We start from the raw sequence: 20,623 nt of genomic DNA on the forward strand, positions 1-20,623 counted from the left end.
CAGAGTTGAACCAGCTCCAATATCAATTTATTTTCAAATCAAACCAATTCCAACAATAAAACTCTTTTTAAAATCAAATCAGCTCAAATATTAAATCATTTATAAAATCAGACCAATCCAAAATCAAACCGCTCCCAGAATCAATTTATTTTCATATCTCAAATTATTTCCTAAAATCGATTCATTTATATTACCAAGTAAACTTTAAAACCAAGAAGATCCACCTTTCATAATAATCGAGTAAATAACATTTCAAACCGGTTTTTACCAACAACCATAAGCCACTTACGCAATCAAGCACCAAATAATCCAATCCAACAGATCATCACATCCACAAGACAAATGTAACCACAGAAGTTTATCCTTTTGCGTCAATATCTATTTATCACAACTCTGTAATGTAAAATAGATTTTAAGAAAAACCCCTACCTCGTTCGCGATTCAACTACACGACAAACCGCATTTCTATTCTTATCCCACAGCAACAACATTAATACTGACCGTCCCCGCAGCAGTCACAGCCTCTAAACACAGTCTTAGCCCAATCCTAAAATATTAATGTCGCATAAAACTCAATAATCTATAACATAACAGCAACTAAAAGAGTTTGGAACAAGGAATGACTTACTGGGCTTACAAATAATCAAGAAAACGGAGCAACAGTAGCTCCGGTGACGACGCAGCACCTTGATGCTGTATGCAGCAGCCATAGAACACAGCAATCAAGACCCGTAACTCGATCCTATGACACCAAGACCTCAGATCCTCAAACAACTTAAAACAGAAATACCAATTTAAAGGTTTTGGAACGCATGGCTTACCTAAACAAGGATGAACGGCTGAACTGAAATAACAGTAACTCCGATGGTGGTTCCGGTGATCACCCACGCCACACTTGGTGACCAGAACGGCGGCAACGACGGTGCAGCAGTTCAGAACAACAAGCAGCGGGGGCAGGTGACTGAAATAAGCATGCAGTGACGATAAAGGTTCCCGGAATCCAAAAGAACATAAACCAAACTTTAAAACCCTTACCGACAGTGCGTTCTCCGGCGGCGGCAGCAGGATTTCGAGCGGCAGAAGCGGCGATGGCTGGCGCGGGTCTCTCTTTTCTCTCCTCTGCTCCCGAGCTCGCTCTCTCTGGCTCCTCCATAAGTGGCGGCAACCGACTCCGGGACGAGGACGACGACGACGCGGGTACAGTAGCGGCGGCGACGGCTTCACGGTGTGGGCGACGCTGGCGACGCGAAAAGGGTTCTGACACGGTGGTTGGACCTCAGCTCGGCTTGAGATCCCGCTCTCTCTCCCTCGCGCGTCTCTCCTCCCCGCGTGGTCTCCTCGGCGCTGGCGCCAACGGCGACGCGACGGCGGTCCTGAGCTGCGCGGCGGCTTCCTCGCGGTACTCTCCTTTTCTCTCAGATCTCCTCTCTCTTCTGTCAGTAGCGGCGGCTACGGTGGCAGTGACACCCACTGCGCCGCCTCCCTCTTCTTCCTCCCATTTCCTTCTTTCTTTTCTTCGTTCTTTTGCTTTTGCTTTTCTTTCTTTCTTTCTTTCTTTCTTTCTTTCTTTTGATATGTTTACTGAAGGAAAGAAAACAGGTGTGGCGGCTAGGGTTAATTTAGGGGGTTAGGGTTAATTTGGTTAAAGTTAGGGTTTGGATTTAATTTAGCAAAATTTGTCTTTAATAATTTTTAATCAAATTAGGATTTGTTTTATTAATTTCAAATCTAATTTAATTGTCAAAACTTGATTTAATTACTTCTAATAAAATAATTTCTAAAATAAAATCTTTAATGAATAAATAAATTGAAATTAACTCATAATAATATTTTTTAGAAAATTATGGGTCTTACACCCTACCCACCTTATAAAAATTTTCGTCCTCGAAAATTGATACAAAATAAAAGAGATTTTCATATTACTTCACTCTTGAACTTATTTAAAGAAAAGGCAAAAAGTTCTTAGTATATATATATTCATATAGTTTCAAATACCAGAATTTTCATATGGCATAAAAATATAAAGGGTATAAGTATGATGTGAAACAAAGTTACAAGATAGACTTGATGCACAAAATAATATGTTTCAAACGTGTGATAGTAAAGCAAGGTGACAAAAAAGGTATAAAACAAGCTGGGGTCAAAATGATGTGCTCAACGTCCGGATACTAATCTCATACCAACTGCAAAGACTCAACTATTCGAACTTCAATATAACTTATCTCCACCATTCTTAACTGTACTTCATTGAGCTCTCATCCGAAGGTTTTCAACCTCGTCATCACTTCGTAAATCTTAATGGTCACAAACCCAACATCAACAAAATTCTTTCACATGAAATAAGGTTCCACAACTCCCTGCAACATCGTATATTTACAAATTTTCACCTTTTGAATTCACCAAACGTGTCCTAAAGAGCTAATGTGTTGTTTACTAAGCGTACGGTCGCACAAGACATCAAAACTAATCTCGAGTATACTCAGAAGGATCATAAACCATAGAAAAGAAAGAACAGTGACAAAGACCGTGTTCGCGAGAATTTGAAAGAATTGTGGAAATCACAAGTAGACAAGGATGAACAAGTAATAAAAAGTGCTGGAAAGAGAATCAACTGATAACTTTAAAGGTAACTCTTGAATCGAAGGAATTTAATAAGATCAATAAGATGAAAAATAATGTAGTATTTTGAAACGAATTCAAGCTGAGTCAAATAAATATGAGGTTTACAAAGAAGAATATCTAAAACCAAAGACAAAATTCATAGAACCCAAGAGTATGATTTAAAGATACTCTCGAATGCATTGCTCATAAGGAATGAAAAACTTAAAGAAAAATCATTTTGTGTTCTAAAAGAGAAAATGAGTAACAAACATCCTTCAAAAGATTAATAAAAATGTAAATGTGGCATTATTTCAATATAAATTCAAGCGGAAATAGATTACACAATTTGTAAATGGAAAGATTAATTTGGCTAAGAGCAAAATTGTATTTTCTCTTCTTTTTTAAGAATGTATGAAAACTATAATCTTGTTGGAAGAAAATCTGAGATAAAATTTTACTCATAAAAGAAAAGATGATGCATTACAATCAAACAGGTTTAAATCACATAGAAATTTTCAGAGTATAAGGTAAAGGAGTGTAAGCTAAATTGAAAGCGATTTTATTAAAATTTCAATAGATGTATCGCCCCAAAACAAGTTCAAATCACACCAAAGAGAGGCACTGCTCAAGTAAAACAATTCTAGTCAGGGACAATTTTGCATAAAAATAAATCGAAACTTGTTTAAAAAGGTTTAAATTAAAACAAAACTTCAATAATATACTTGAAGTCACAACTTTATAAGGATGTTCAATAATATTATTATGTGCTAAAAAGGAAACTAACTCATTTTAAGAAAGAAACTTAAATTAAAGGATTTCAATTAGGATTCATAAAGCATGTCACTCAGAAACAAAAAGCTTAAAAAGGAACTTAACAACTTAAAAAAATTGATTCAAAACTTAAATTCCTTCAAAAGAATTCAAAACCTTTTCAAAAATGGTTCAAAACAAAATTCTGAAAGTATATTTGAAATAACCACCTCGCAAGTATCATTTAAGAAGATTACGATGTGCTTAAAATGAAATCAACCCATGGAAGATAGGACCTTTAAATTAAGGGAATTCAAACAAGAACTCATTGGGTATGGATTATCAAATGAGTTTCCAATTGGTCTAAAGGAATACAAAACGCGCCAGGAAGACAACTCAATCAATAGAAAATTCTCAAGAAAGAACCTTTGACTAAAGAAAGACAAATAAAAGGACAAATGGTGCATTAGATGGAAACGAATTAAAGTTGACTCGGATGAGAATGAGATTCACAAGAAATGGAAAACTAAGACTAATAGTGACGTTAAAAAAATAAAAGAGTAGTTAAAAACAGAATTAAATATGACATCCACAGAAATAAAAGTTTAAGAAAGAAATTGATCCATTCATGATAATAAAGACATGAGTCCAACATTTTTTTTTGTAAGAACAACAATTGCATAAATAATATAGTATGCTAAACCAAATTCGAATAAAAATAAATTAGGTGAAGCTTACCAAACAAAACCAACTGGAAAGAGACAAAAACCTTTCTTTGAAAAATATCTAAATATATAGTCAAATCAGGATATTCGTAAAAACTGTAATAAAATTGTTAAAAAATCAAATTGTATTTAAAGTATATATACATTTCCATAAATCAGTGAAGAAACAGGCGAGGTATTAGAAACAACTAGTTTTAAACTGTATAAGAAACTTTCAACGTTTATATAAAGAAGTACATATCAAATTAAAAGTGGTTGTATATTTCCAATCAAAAACGGTTTTGTTAAGATTTAAAGAATGGCTGTAATTGTTATCAAATAAGAGGAAAACTAAATTACAATTTATTTACAAAGGACTCGAAAAATGAACTTAAAAAGGTGTCCTGCATCAAAACAGATTCGAATGTATATATAAAAAAAAATACATGATTCAAAAAGAAGTGCCTAAATAAAGAAGGTAAATACACCAAGGATTTTAAACAGGCATATGCAGTTAGGATCAAACAAAAGCGTACGTAAACAAGAGAGTAGGATTGAAAGATAATCTGTTCACTTTCCAAGAAAAGTATCGCAGACAAGAACCTTAGAGCATACCAAGCAGGAATAAGATACGTGATATTTGCAGAGTTCAAGACACCTAACCGAGTAACCTCAAGAATTAACTCCTAACGTTTCTAAAACCCGCGATTCGCATTACCTATGACTCGCATATTGTCTATGATAACCCATTAGTGCTTACATAAACATAATTCACTAGTGTTAAGCTGGCCAAACTTAATACCAGGGATTATGCAATGCAAGACTAATGGCATTAATCAATAGACCGTCATGTGCATAAGCTCTAATTCTCATTATTCAAACAAGACTTACTACATGACAGACTCTTAGAGTATGCAATTGAAGCATAACTGGTCCATTCCTCAGGCTCTACAAGAAAGACTGCTCTGATACCATAATGTAACACCCTCACTTACAGTAGTCACGCTTCCGGCTGCGCCACTCTGATAGCAAGAAGTATTACGACTACTTTACATACTAAATACTAAAATAGGAGCCTGTGACTCGACACTGTATCGCTGATTTCTTTGAAAACTAGAAATAAATATTTTATCTTAAGAACAATACAAGCAGGCATAGATTCATATACAAAACTCCTTACATAATAACTCAATATATTACATATTTAAAACATACAATTCCTATCCCTCTTACAAACTTGTAATAACAAAGACGAGGGGAGAAAATAATCTAATGAATACAACAACATATAAGCCAAATGCAGTGTAACTCTTCATAACACTTCTTCCGGTTCCTGAAAAGGTAAAGCTGTAGGGGGGTGAGAACCTAACCACACGGTCTCACCACGCAGTTTCAAAGTTGTCATAAGAAGATATTTAATAAGAAAACTGTTTTCAAACTCAGTGATTATCATCGCCTTATGAATCTTTTAAAACCAGTAGGTAATCGTTCAAGACTTTTTCAAAGAAACAATGTTTAATCTAATTGAAATCCGAAACCTTTCTTTTCTTATAAGAAAATCTCAATCAGAAACCAACCACGCAATCAAACAACACAATCATTAATGCAACACCAAAGTTCATTCTCAAATGTAGCACGCCAGGACAAACACAGGCAAGACAGACAAGGAAAGCACAAGTAGGTAGCAATTACAACAAATAGTTCAAGTAGCAGTTAAGAACAGTTTAGCAATTAGACAAACCAAAACAAGTTCAAACCCAAGCAAAGCATACAAATGCATATGATGCATGCCTGTCCTATGGCTGATGAGGCTCATCTGTCGGTTATCCAGCCAACCCGACAAGTCTGAATTGTCCTTAGACTGTCCCCCGACGTGCATCCCCAAGAGTCTATGCATAGCTTTTTCTCAAATAATCAATATTGCTCAATGGGGGTAACATTCCCGAGAATTTATATAGTGCCCGGTCACACTTACGTCGTAGGGTCAACAGAGTATCGAGTTCTCAACCTGGTACACGTGGTGGCAAGCCACGACACTTAATCCAGGGAACCTCGTATCTCAGATATTTCAAATTCATAAGCCAAATGAATAATTCAAAGATCGTATCTCAACATTCTCAACTTCATAATCATTCATTAATCCAAATCTCATTTCCAAATTCATTCAAAAGCCATATTTCAAAGAAATCCTCATCATCTTTCTTTTCATTCCGTTCACTAACAATTCTCAATCCAAAACATGACTTTTCCTTTGATAAATGAAGTAATCTTAAATTATATAATGCTTAAAATTAAACCTTTTAAAATAACTACTTCAAATGAAACTTCTAATTTTATAAAATTTCGGCAGCATCTCCTCTAAAACTCGGATTCTGCCACCCTTTTCGGGTCCCATCTAAACATTTCTCAAACATTTTCTCATCCATTTCCAAATCTCATTCATTTTTCCAGAGTTGAACCAGCTCCAATATCAATTTATTTTCAAATCAAACCAATTCCAACAATAAAACTCTTTTTAAAATCAAATCAGCTCAAATATTAAATCATTTATAAAATCAGACCAATCCAAAATCAAACCGCTCCCAGAATCAATTTATTTTCATATCTCAAATTATTTCCTAAAATCGATTCATTTATATTACCAAGTAAACTTTAAAACCAAGAAGATCCACCTTTCATAATAATCGAGTAAATAACATTTCAAACCGGTTTTTACCAACAACCATAAGACACTTACACAATCAAGCACCAAATAATCCAATCCAACAGATCATCACATTCACAAGACAAATGTAACCACAGAAGTTTATCCTTTTGCGTCAATATCTATTTATCACAACTCTGTAATGTAAAATAGATTTTAAGAAAAACCCTACCTCGTTCGCGATTCAACTACGCGACAAACCGCATTTCTATTCTTATCCCACAGCAACAACATTAATACTGACCGTCCCCGCAGCAGCCACAGCCTCTAAACACAGCCTTAGCCCAATCCTAAAATATTAATGTCGCGTAAAACTCAATAATCTATAACATAACAGCAACTAAAAGAGTTTGGAATAAGGAACGACTTACTAGGCTTACAAATAATCAAGAAAATGGAGCAACAGCAGCTCCGGTGACGACGCAGCACCTTGATGCTATATGCAGCAGCCATAGAACTCAGCAATCAAGACTCGTAACTCGATCCTATGACACCAAGACCTCAGATCCTCAAACAACTTAAAACAGAAATACCAATTTAAAGGTTTTGGAACGCATGGCTTACCCAAAGAAGGATGAACGGCTGAACTGAAATAACGGTAACTCTGATGGTGGTTCCGGTGATCACCCATGCCACACCCGGTGACCAGAACGGCGGCAACGACGGTGCAGCAGTTCAGAACAACAAGCAGCGGGGGCGGGTGACTGAAATAAGCATGCAGTGACGATAAAGGTTCCCGGAATCCAAAAGAACATAAACCAAACTTTAAAACCCTTACCGACAGTGCGTTCTCCGACGGCGGCAGCAGGATTTCGAGCGGCAGAAGCGGCGATGGCTGGCGTGGGTCTCTCTTTTCTCTCCTCTGCTCCCGAGCTCGCTCTCTCTCGCTCTCTCTGGCTCCTCCATAAGTGGCGGCAACCGACTCCGGGACGAGGACAACGACGATGCAGGTACAGTAGCAGCGGCGACGGCTTCACGGTGTGGGCGATGCTGGCGACGCGAAAAGGGTTCTGACACGATGATTGGACCTCAGCTCGGCTTGAGATCCCGCTCTCTCTCCCTCGCGCGTCTCTCCTCCTCGCGTGGTCTCCTCAGCGCTGGCGCCAACGGCGACGCGACGCGACGGCGGTCCTGAGCTGCGCGGCGGCTTCCTCGCGGTACTCTCCTTCTCTCTCAGATCTCCTCTCTCTTCTGTCAGCAGCGGCGGCGACGGTGGCAGTGACACCCACCGTGCCGCCTCCCTCTTCTTCCTCCCCTTTCCTTCTTTCTTTTCTTCGTTCTTTTGCTTTTGCTTTTCTTTCTTTCTTTTGATATGTTTACTGAAGGAAAGAAAACAGGTGTGGCGGCTAGGGTTAATTTAGGGGGTTAGGGTTAATTTGGTTAAAGTTAGGGTTTGGATTTAATTTAGCAAAATTTGTCTTTAATAACTTTTAATCAAATTAGGATTTGTTTTATTAATTTCAAATCTAATTTAATTGTCAAAACTTGATTTAATTACTTCTAATAAAATAATTTCTAAAATAAAATCTTTAATGAATAAATAAATTGAAATTAACTCATAATAATATTTTTTTGAAAATTATGGGTCTTACAATAACCATTTTATAAAATTAGTTTAATGCTATAAATTTTTTGTGTCATAATCTATAATACCAGGATCGACGTAATTTTAAAAGATTTATATTTCCGTAATAGTATTACGGGTAAAAATACTAGTATTATGTAATTTAATAGTTTTATATGTATTATTTTTCACTATGTAATGGATTTATGTCTTAATTGTTTAATTCACTAATATTTTTTAGTTAACTAATTTAATATCATACCCTCAAGTCTTTGTACCTTTCAAATTAGTTTTTATATAATAATCTCTGTATTTATTTTTAAAAAATATTTTATTTTTAAAAAAAATATTTTATTTTTTTATATTAATATATTTAACATTCATATTATTATATTAATAATAACTTACGTAGTTATATTTTGGTAATAACATTATGTACTTTAAATATTATTTTCTTGTAAAAAATACTCATTTTTCTTTTAAATTTACGTTGTTAAATGAAAAATTTTATAAAGATATCTTATATCTTGTACTTTATAAGGGTACTATGTCTTTCAAATAATTAAAATTTATAATTTATTTTCAAATTTTTTTAAATTTTTGAAAGAATTAATTTTAATTAATAAGATATGTGATAATTTTTATCTAAACACGCTATAAATTATTGGTATTTTATAATTTTATAATGTACTATTGATATTGTTATATTTTATGATGTAATTATCATATTAAAAATAAAATTGTGAAAAAAATTCTAATTATAATTATATATATATATATATATATATATATATATATGTTTTGATAAATCTTTTAAAAAACTAACTCTAATAACTATATGTTAATTATTTTTATAGAAAAAAATTATTTAAAATTCGGCCCCTCCATATTAAAATTTCTGGATCCGTCCCTGGCCGTATGCATCCCCCACTTTCATGCCCATCATCCGAGACCTCTTCTTCTTCTTTCTTCCTCTCTCGTCTCATAGACCTCTCACTCCACAACCCTCTCCACCTTCCAAATAAAACAAAAAAAATAGATTAATTATAATACAAAGTTAGTATCACCATCAACACAAATAATAAGAACACTCGAACAGAACCAATAGAGATTATTAACAAATGCAGCTAGCTAACAGCAATAGCAACAAAGCTACTAGCTACTCAGGAAATTGAAACTCCCAAAAGGCAAATTGAACCAAAGAATTCACCTTCTCATATTGTCAAATGAGGACTTTGGCAAGAACGCGTTTGCTTTCTTACTAAGGTCATGAAAATGCTACTATTGAGCGAAGACATTATCATTGTTATACCACCTTCTCAATGCTGATTGCACTACACTTCTATTAGCAAAAAACCCAAATGTTGCTCTCAACATTGCCAATCCATTGTAACCATTTGATGCTTCTGCTGCTGCAGCTACAGCAGCCACCCCCTCATTTTCTCTGTGAAATGCTATCACATCATTCGCTGCATGATCATGATCAATTTGACTCGCATTCAATGTTTCATAATCACTATTATCAAAACTAAACGCCAAAGACTCCCCATGTTCATGCACCCACTCCACAATCATATCAGTAACCTTTCTGTATCTCCTCACCTTAAACTTAATCAAATTGGGGCAATCAGAAGTAAGAGCTAAAATCCCCACATTGGATATAGGGCACCCCTTAATGCAAAGCTTCTTGAGTGCAACACACTTGTTGGCAACACACTCAATCTCAGCGTCACCAATGGTATTAAGCCCACAAAGTGCCAATCTCTCCAAAGCCTTGCATTTGGAAGCAATTGCCTCAAGGCTCGAAGATGTTGGATAGATACCAATCAAAGCAAGCTCCTGCAAGTTAATGCAGTGTTTGGCAACAGAAATCAAACCATCATCACCAATCCTATTGGTTCTCCACCCATCAACGTGAAGCTTCCTCAACATCTTGCAGTTCTCAGCAACTAGATTGAGACCCACATTTGAGCACTCAGCGATTTTCACAATGTGAAAAGTGTTTCAAACTCAAACACTTAGACAAACCCACAAGACCCACATCGCTAACTTAAATCTTCTCAAGGTGAACATCGACCAATGCAGCATGGAGGTTCCCAATCTTTTCAAGGGTGTCATCCCAATCCCTCCAAATAGCCAATTACCTTCAAAGATCGAAGCCTTTTCGACCCAATCATAAGGGGGCGTGAAGCTCTGGCAATTCACGATCTCCTTCGAGAAAACAGAAGTCATCGACGTCGTTCCGGAACCAACCACCTCGCCACACAGCCGCTTAACGGAGAGCTCTTCCAAACCCTGGCAACGACTGGCGACAGCGTTGATTCCCTTAATGCTAAGCACGCACGAAGCGCAAGATAGCTTCTTCAACGCCTTGCAGTTTTCACCAGCAGCGGCCATTCCTGCCTCCGTTATCTCACGGCATCCACAGAGCTTGAGCCACGTTAGGTTAACGCACCGGAGCGAAATCAAGATCAAACCTTCGTTGTTCACGCTCGTTTTGGAGGGTGGAGAGGGTTGTGGAGTAAGAGGTCTGTGAGACGAGAGAGGAAGAAAGTGCGCGATGAAACTGGCATGGAAGAAGAAGAAGAAGAGGTCTGGGATGATGGGCATGAAAGTGGGGGATGCATATGGCGTCGTTTTGGCCATTAAGGACCAATTTGTCCTCCAACAATTTGTTTTCCCATTCACTTCAGCAACCGTAACGGACACATCACTCTTCACCCCTCCACCTCAGCAATCTCCGTTACTGTTTCGGACACCAATTTCATGGAAGGACATAATTGTCACGGAATTTACATGGTGAGAGATCGAAATGTATTTTCCAATCTTAAAAGATGAAAATGTTCGCATTTTAAAAGGTCAGAGACCTATTTGTCTTTTACTCTAAATTTTTCTTTTTGGAATGTGAGAAGGACAAAGGCAAAGTGCCTGAAAAGTACAATTAAAAAAATAATATTTATATAACTATTATTAATCCTAATCTCACCTTAGTTTTGATTCCTCTTTTTTATTTTTATTTTTTATAGTTACATAAATGTTTTTTCTTTTTTTTTAATCATTTTCTTTAATTTGTCTTATAAATTATCCAAACCGATCCCTTTCATATTTCATTAATTTAAATCAGTTCGGTTTCGATTAGGGGTGTTCATGGATCGGATCGTATCTGCAGATTCGCGGTAAATATCCGCATCCGATCCGAAAATTGCGGATATGATCCGATCCGTAAATTGATCGGATCGGATCCGCACCCTTTGCGGATCGGATCGCGGATATCTGCTCTACATCCGCGTATCCGATCCGCGTATCCGATCCGCGGATCCGCAGATCCGCATTATAATAATTAAAAAATAAATAAATATATATATGTTTGGTATTATATTTACTTGTTTGTATGTTTTAATTAGTAATTAATATTCATATATTGTATTATTTTATTTTTGTTATTTAGAGAGAGTTTAATTAAAAATATTTTAGGAATAAATAAGTTTAAAAGTATGAAAGAAATATTTTTATCGAATTCTTTTACATAGAAATATGATTAAAAAGAGAAGATTTAATTATGCGGATATATCCGATATCCGATCCGATCCGATCCGCAAATGTGCGGATCGGATCGGATCTGGCACTAAAAAATGTGGATATCATATCCGATCCGATCCGATCCGCGGACACCCCTAATTTCAATAACAAAAGCGTATTAACTCAATTCAACCCGACCGATCAAATTTAATTGAGTTGATTCTCAAATTCACCCAAATCCAACTCAACACAATTATACTCATAGCAGCCAAGCAATGACATGCAAACATTTTTTTTAATGAACGTATTTATATCCCCCTGCAGTCCTACATAATACATATATATGGGTCATTTGAAATAAGAGTGGCAAAGCAGGTCGGTCTACCAAACTCGCCTAAGTCCGCATCATAAATGCCCGTTCCGTCAATTAAGATGGATTTAAAATATTAGCCTGTCTCTTTTTACGGTGGATTGGCGGATTGGCGGTGGCGGATTAGCGGCTTATTTTTTTTTAAATAAAATTCATTAAAATTAACCAAAAAATAATAATTAAAAAATCAAATACAAATAAAAAATAGTCAAATTATAATATAATTTTTTATTATTTTTTTAATTTTTAACTTCAATAAAATTGTTTAAAATAATATTTGTTGATAGAGTCATCTTTATTTTAAAAAAAAAGTCACATAATTTGAGCATATATACGAAATTATAAAATAAAATAAATAAAGTTAATAACTAAAAAAAGAATAAAACAAAAAATAAAAAAAAGTGTTTAAAAATTATATAATTATTGATTTTATAGTAGTAATGACTTTTTTATTTAATAAAAAATAAATAAAAATCATTGACCCGACCCGCCAAAATCTACAAATTTAGCAGTGCGGAGTTGGTGCTTTTTTTTTTTCAATTTGACGAGTTTTAAATCATAATTCGACCCATTTTTGTAGCGGGTCAGCCCAACAAATTCAACCCATTTTGCCCCTTCTAATTTTAAATTGGTGTTTTAAGTTGAATCACAACTTCACAGGTGTCAATTATTGAACCTACATCATCACCTATGGCCAATTATAGCCATTTTTTAAGTGAGTTGCCACCTCATACCTCACAAGAAAGAAGAAAATTCAATTAATCAAAAAACTCAACATGGTGTCTTTTCAAAACTCTACTATTTTTGTGTGCTTCATACTATGAAAAATACAACACGGTAATTATTGTTATTTTTATTTATTATTAAAAATTATTTTTAATTTAATTTATCAAATGTATGTATAATAATTTTTTTAAAAAAAATTTACAAAACCAAATGTAAAATATAACCACCAAATCATTACTTATATAAGAGTTTCTCTTATAAAATAGTTAGCTTGTACTCTTTTTTTTTTCTTGAATATGGAGTACTAAAATTTTATATATTAACGTTTTCTCTTTCTTATAATTAAAGAGTACTAAAGAGTACTAAACCAATGAATTATAACTCAAATAACATAATCTTTCAGTACTCAATTAAAAAGTTATGGGTTTAAATATTCTATTTTTGACCAAAAAAAAAATTAAAGAATACTGAAATTCTATATTATTTTAGAGTATATTCTCCTTAAAATTTTGGAATTTGGAGTATTAAAATTATTTTTAAAGAATTAAAAGAAATTAGCATTTATATTTATTTTATGTTTTTGTATTTAAAATTTATTTGGACTAAGATTAATATTTTATTTTGGACCAATCTAAGTTTATTATATTTTTTTAATTAATATTACTCATTTTTTTCTGTTGGCGAGATACTTGTTGATTTATAGGCTCTCAAGGAAGAATAAGTTAAATGAATTGTATGATTTGTTTAAGTGGAGGTTAAAATTGATGCTCACCTAGGTTCTTTTTCTTTGTGCATGCATATTCTTTTTTTCTTTTCTTTTGCGCACGTATATTTTTAGATGGCATAATTATTTTTTTTATTGTGTTTAACTCTCAAATTCTTACTCTCCTTTTTCCTTCACTCGTTCTCTTTAAATATGAAGTACGTATTCTTTCTAAAATTAACACTAAAAGCAATTGATAAAAATTTATCACTTATTTAATTTGTATGTATATATATGTATTATTTAATTATTATGTTTTGAGTTTTCTATTATTATTTCGGCTACACAAATTAAACATTATTTCCAGTGTAGTATGATTTAATTATTGTCATCACGTACTCATATTTATATTGTTGTATTAAACATTGTTATTATGATTGCATTATTGTTGTCACGTACTCATATTTGTAGTTTTTAAAATTATGAGTATTTTTAAAAATACTTAAAACAAATTTTAAAATAAATTTGTATTTATTAATATTTAAAATATCATATATAACTTTATATATTAACAAATATCTCATTTTACTCTTATATTCATATTTATTTATAGTCTTTTTAAATTTTATAAATTATTTTTAATTTAATTTATTAAATATAGATATTATAATTAAAAAAATTATCTTTTAAAGTTAATTTTAATAAATTATTTTTAAAAAATAAAAATTTTATAAAACCAAATCTAAATTATAACCACTGTTCATATCCTGGTCCAATGCTAGAACCCAGGATCCAAGTAAGAAGGCCCAACCCAAAGGTTGAGCCTCACCCTGCACCAAATCAACCGCTACAAAGTTGGTTTGCACCACGACTTGCTCTAAGGAAGTCGGGAACGAGGATTAGCTGGCAGATAAGCACTCATTTGAATGGGTAACCGCCACTAGAATCTCTCTAACCACTTCCACGAGCCATATCTTAACTTCCCTAAGATAAAGGGACGGTTAACACCCTAGAAAAGTGGCACTACTCCAACGGTGGTTATTGGTTCACCACTATAAATACACTGACACTCCTCAGGTATCTCTAAGACCCAATACACTCTAAACCTGCTCACGCCCTTGCTAACTTAGGCATCGGAGTATCTTTGCAGGTACCACCCCCCATTCCTCCGCGCACTCACAAGTCGGAGGACACCGAGTTGCGGATCCACCAGGAATTCTCCTCATTCATACGTTTGGGCCAACCAGCACCATCCAGCCCATCAATCTCTGGTTACCCATCGTAACATTGGCGCCGTTGCCGGGGACCCGAGAGATCAACCAGTGATGGCGGACAGATCCCCTGAGGAGGGTCATGTGGAAACAGATTCTGAACAAGAGAATTTGGATACCGGAAATAATGACGCGGACCTAACCCTCCATCAGGAAACCAATGATCAACACAAAGAAGGAACCTCCGAAGTCAAAACCCCGAAGGTGAATTCCTCTGAAGGCCGTGAGTCAGAGAAAGACGGACAGTCCCACGCAACTGAGCTTATGGGATTAGTCCATGTCCACCAAAGTCGTTTGGAACAACTAGAACAGGAACGGGAGCGACAAAGGGAAATAGAAAAACACCTAAGAGAGGAGATGGATCGACGAAAAGAGTTAGAGGAAAAACTCTTAAAGTTAGAATCCTCCCTCAAAGGTCGGAACTCCCGTGACGGTAGGGAAGATTCGCCCCTAGGGGGGAAGATCCTTTTAGTGAGGACATAATGAGGACAAAAGTTCCGAGAAATTTTAGAAGCCCCGATATGGACCTCTACGACAGAACCACTGATCCAAAGCATCATCTGAGCAACTTTAAAAGTCGGATGTATCTGGCTGACGCTTCTGATGCTACGCGATGCAAAGCTTTTCCGACAACCTTGTCAAAAGCAGCGATGAAGTGGTTCGACAGCCTCCCCCCGAGGTCGGTTACCAGTTTTGAAGACCTCTCAAGGAAATTCTTGATGAGGTTCTCTATCCAGAAAGACAAAGTTAAACATGCACCAAGCCTCCTGGGAATAAAACAGGAGGTCGGAGAATCCTTACGAGCCTATATGGAAAGGTTCAACAAAGCATGTTTAGAGATTCAAGACCTGCCCACCGAGGCAGTCATAATGGGATTAGTCAATGGGCTCAGAGAAGGTCCCTTCTCACAGTCCATATCCAAAAGACATCCCATTTCTCTAAGTGATGTACAGGAAAGAGCTGAAAAGTACATCAACATAGAGGAAAACGCTAAGTTAAGAGACCTGAGTTGGCGACCTGGGCACCCTCCCTCAACAAAAGAGAGAGAGAGGGAAACCAAAAAGAAGGAAGAACTCGGTCTCAATAGACCAAGAAAATATCACTCTTATACTCTTCTAAAGGTCTCCATAGTGGATGTTACAGAGAGATTTGTAATACTGAAAAGCTGCCACCCCCTAGACCCATTAAAAATAAAAAAGGGGGGAGCCGCAGCGACTACTGTGAGTACCATAAAATATATGGTCACTCCACAAACGACTGCTACGACCTTAAAAATGTGATAGAAAAGCTGGCTAGGGAAGGTCGGCTCGACAGATATCTCATAGAAAGGTCGGACAGTCATGGGAAGAGAAAGCGAGATGATATGGATAGAAGAGACCCACCACCGCAGACTCCGGAGAGACATATCCACATGATCTCAGGAGGGTTCGCGGGAGGGGGACTCACCAAATCCTCTCGCAAAAGACATCTCAAGAGAGTCTACCAGGTCGGAGAAGATTCATCCGACCTCCCTACCATTTCATTCACAAAAGAAGATGGGCAAGGAATAATCCCTGGACACGATGATCCAGTGGTAATAACTATGATCCTAGCAAATGCTCATCTCCACAGAACCCTAGTAGACCAAGGAAGCTCAGCGGACATCCTTTTTAAGCCCGCTTTCGACAAACTAGGGTTGGATGAGAAAGAATTAAGAGCCTACCCCGACACCTTATATGGACTAGGCGACACGCCAATAAAGCCACTAGGATTTTTGCCCCTTCACACCACTTTTGGAAAAAGGGAAAAATCAAAAACTCTGAGCATAGACTTCATAGTCATCGATGTAGGGTCATCATATAATGCTTTAATTGGCAGAGCTACCCTTAATCGACTCGGAGCGGTGGTATCCACTCCTCACCTTTGTATGAAATTCCCGACTTCAGCGGGGATAGCAACGGTAAGGGGAGATCAGAAATTGACAAGGAAATGCTACAATGAAAGCCTAAACCTGAGAGGAAAAAGCCGAGAAGTTCACACAGTAGAGCTCGGAGGCGCAAGGGCTAGAGAGGAGCTGCGTCCACAACCGGGAGGAAAAACCGAGGAGATACAGGTCGGCGAAGAGGAGGGAAAAAATACTCACATAGGGGCCAAACTAGGGGAAACCCTAAAACAAGGGTTGACTAAGCTCCTAAGAGATAACTCCGATCTCTTCGCCTGGAAGGCCTCCGACATGCCTGGGATAGATCCCGAGCTCATGTCCCATAAGCTCTCGGTTTACCCGGGGTCCCGACCTGTACAACAAGAAGACGCAAGCTCGGCCCCGAGCGAGCCCTAATAGTAGAGGAGCAAGTACAAGTGCTCCTAGAAGCCGGCTTCATTAGAGAAGTCAAGTACCCAACATGGCTAGCCAATATAGTGCTAGTCAAAAAACAAAATGGCAAATGGAGAATGTGTGTCAACTACACCGACTTAAACAAGGCATGTCCCAAGGACCCTTATCCACTGCCAAGTATTGACACCCTAGTGGACTCCAGCTCGGGGTATCAATACTTGTCGTTCATGGACGCCTACTCGGGATATAACCAAATCCCGATGTATGAACCAGACCAGGAGAAAACATCATTCATCACGCCCAGAGCTAATTTTTGCTACGTGGTCATGCCATTCGGATTGAAAAATGCAGGGGCCACATACCAGAGGCTGATGAATAAGGTGTTTGCCTCTCACCTTGGAAGCTTAATGGAAGTGTACGTCGACGACATGCTGGTAAAGACCAAGAAAGAAGTCAATCTCTTGGTAGACCTCTCACAAGTCTTCAACACCATAAGGCTACACGGGATGAGACTAAATCCCTCAAAGTGTGCCTTCGCAGTAGAGGCAGGAAAATTCCTGGGGTTTATGCTAACACAAAGAGGGATTGAAGCCAATCCCGACAAGTGTAGAGCTATCCTGGAGATGAAAAGCCCGACTTGTTTAAGAGAGGTCCAGTAGTTGAATGGCCGACTTGCAGCCCTTTCCAGATTTTTGGCAGGATCGGCACTAAAATCCCTCCCACTGTTCTCCTTATTGAGAAAGGGATGTCAGTTTGAATGGACTCCTGAATGCGAGGAGGCGTTCCAGGAGTTCAAAAGATTCTTAAGCCAACCTCCTATTTTGACCCGACCAATAGCTGGGGAAGACCTCGTCCTATACTTATCTGTAGCAGACAAGGCCGTCTCGTCGGCCTTGATAAGAGAAGACGAGGTCGGACAACACCCAGTATATTTCATCAGTAAAGTTCTACAAGGCCCTGAGCTAAGGTACCACAAACTAGAGAAGTTTGCCTACTCCTTAGTAGTAGCCTCACGAAGACTACGGCCTTACTTTCAAGCTCACACAATAAGAATCCGCACGAACCAACCCATGAAGCAAATCCTCCAAAAGACGGATGTTGCAGGGAGAATGGTTCAATGGGCAATAGAGCTCTCCGAATTCGACTTGAAGTATGAAACTCGGATGGCGATCAAAGCCCAGTGCCTCACCGACTTCATTGCGGAATACGCGGGAGACCAAGAGGAAAAACCAACTACATGGGAACTTTATGTAGATGGATCCTCGAACAAAACAGGAAGCGGTGCAGGCATAATATTGGTGGACGAAAGAGGGACCCAAATAGAGGTTTCCCTCAAATTTGAATTCTCAGCTTCAAATAATCAGGCAGAGTATGAAGCCTTGATTGCGGGATTGAAGCTAGCGGAAGAAGTTGGTGCTACAAAAGTGATGATATACAGCGATTCGCAAGTAGTAACCTCCCAGATAAGTGGAGAGTATCAGGCAAAGGACCCAAATATGAAAAGGTACTTGGAAAAAACTCTGGAACATCTTGGGCGCTTTGCAGAAACCGGGGTCAAACACATAACTCAGGATCTAAATAGCAGAGCAGACGCCCTATCCAAATTGGCAAGTACCAAGCCAGGAGGGAATAACAGAAGCCTGATCCAGGAAACTCTCCAGAAACCCTCCGTAGTAAAAGAAAAAGACAAACAAGAGGAGGTCCTTGAGGTAGTCGGATTAAACCTCGGTTGGATGAGCCCCTTGGTCGAATACATAAAATTCGACATCCTCCCCAAGGAGGAGAAAGAGGCTAAGAAGATCCGAAGGGAAGCACAACATTACACTTTGGTGAGAAATATCCTCTACAGAAGGGGGATATCAACACCATTATTAAAGTGTGTACCGACTTCAAAAACCACCGAAGTGTTGGAAGAAGTCCACAGTGGGATCTGCGGAAATCATCTCGGAGCAAAGTCACTAGCCAAGAAAGTAATCCGAGCTGGATTCTACTGGCCGACCTTGCAGAAAGATGCCACGGAATTTGTGAAAAAGTGCCAACCATGCCAAATGCATGCAAATTTCTATGTGGCTCCCCCGGAGGAGCTAATCAGTATAACTTCTCCATGGCCTTTTGCAAAATGGGGAATGGATTTGTTAGGTCCTTTTCCCCAAGCGCCAGGACAAGTCAGATACCTGATTGTGGGAATAGATTATTTCACAAAGTGGATAAAAGCAGAACCATTGGCCACCATCACCGCACAAAGGAGTCGGAGGTTCCTCTACAAAAATATCATCACAAGGTATGGGATACCTTATTCCATCACTACAGATAATGGAACTCAGTTCACCGACTCTACCTTTAGAAGCCTAGTAGCCAGTATGAAAATCAAACACCAGTTCACCTCGGTGGAGCACCCGCAAGCCAATGGGCAAGCCGAGGCGGCCAACAAAGTCATACTAGCAGGGCTAAAGAAAAGATTACAAGATGCAAAAGGAGCCTGGGCCGAAGAGCTCCCACAAGTACTATGGGCTTATAGGACAACCCCCCAATCCGCCACTGGAGAAACACCCTTCCGACTAGTCTATGGCGTAGAAGCCATGATCCCAATAGAAGTCAACGAACAAAGCCCAAGAGTGATTCTCCATGACGAGATCGGAAATATACAGGGGCATAAAGAGGAGCTCGACTTACTTTCCGAGGTCCGAGAAGAAGCCCAGATAAGAGAAGCAGCGTTGAAACAAAGGATGACTACAAGATACAACAAGAAAGTCATTCGAAGAGCATTCACCCCAAGTGACTTAGTCTTGATCAGAAACGACATTGGAGTCAACAAATCAGGAGAAGGAAAGCTCGCTGCAAACTAGAAAGGACCATACAAAATCAATGAGGTCTTAGGAAAAGGCTATTATAAGGTGACCGACTTGGACGGCACCGAGTTACCAAGGTCGTGGCATGCTTGTAATATGAAAAGGTACTATAGCTAAAAGCGAACTCTATTCCCTGATGTACTCTTTTCCCAACTTAATGATTTTTTCCCAAAACCAAAGGGTTTTTTCTGGAGAAGGGTTTTTAAGGAGGCATCATAGTAGAGACTAAGGGAAATAGATTGTCAAAAACCCTTAGTAGCAATAAGGTACCTCCCCAATTAATAAAAGATCTTTTTCATATATATCTCTTGCAAATTCCTTTTTTGTTTTTTCTTTCAACGAAACGCGCCGACTTAAGCTCGACAAAACGTGAAAATCCCATGAACCGACCTAGATGGTCGTCAGGATAAAACGACGAGGTACAAGTCGGTGTAAAGAGGTTATAGAAGTTGATCATGATAAACTCGGAAACATCCCGACTCATAAGTCGGAATGGGAAACCGAGTAAAACAAAAATGAATCACGAAAATAGCCTAAGTCATAAAAAC

At 37.6% G+C, this 20,623-nt stretch overlaps 1 pseudogene; it reads right to left on the bottom strand.

Annotated features, from left to right (window-relative positions):
- Positions 1 to 9,604: 9,604 nt before the first annotated feature.
- Positions 9,605 to 10,969, bottom strand: LOC107606573 (F-box protein SKIP2 pseudogene; annotated as a pseudogene).
- Between the last annotated feature and the right edge of the window lie 9,654 nt (positions 10,970 to 20,623).

This window comes from Arachis ipaensis, chromosome B7 (genome assembly GCF_059453495.1).
Source record: "Arachis ipaensis isolate K30076 ecotype BB chromosome B7, ASM5945349v1, whole genome shotgun sequence".
Classification (NCBI taxonomy): domain Eukaryota; kingdom Viridiplantae; phylum Streptophyta; class Magnoliopsida; order Fabales; family Fabaceae; genus Arachis; species Arachis ipaensis.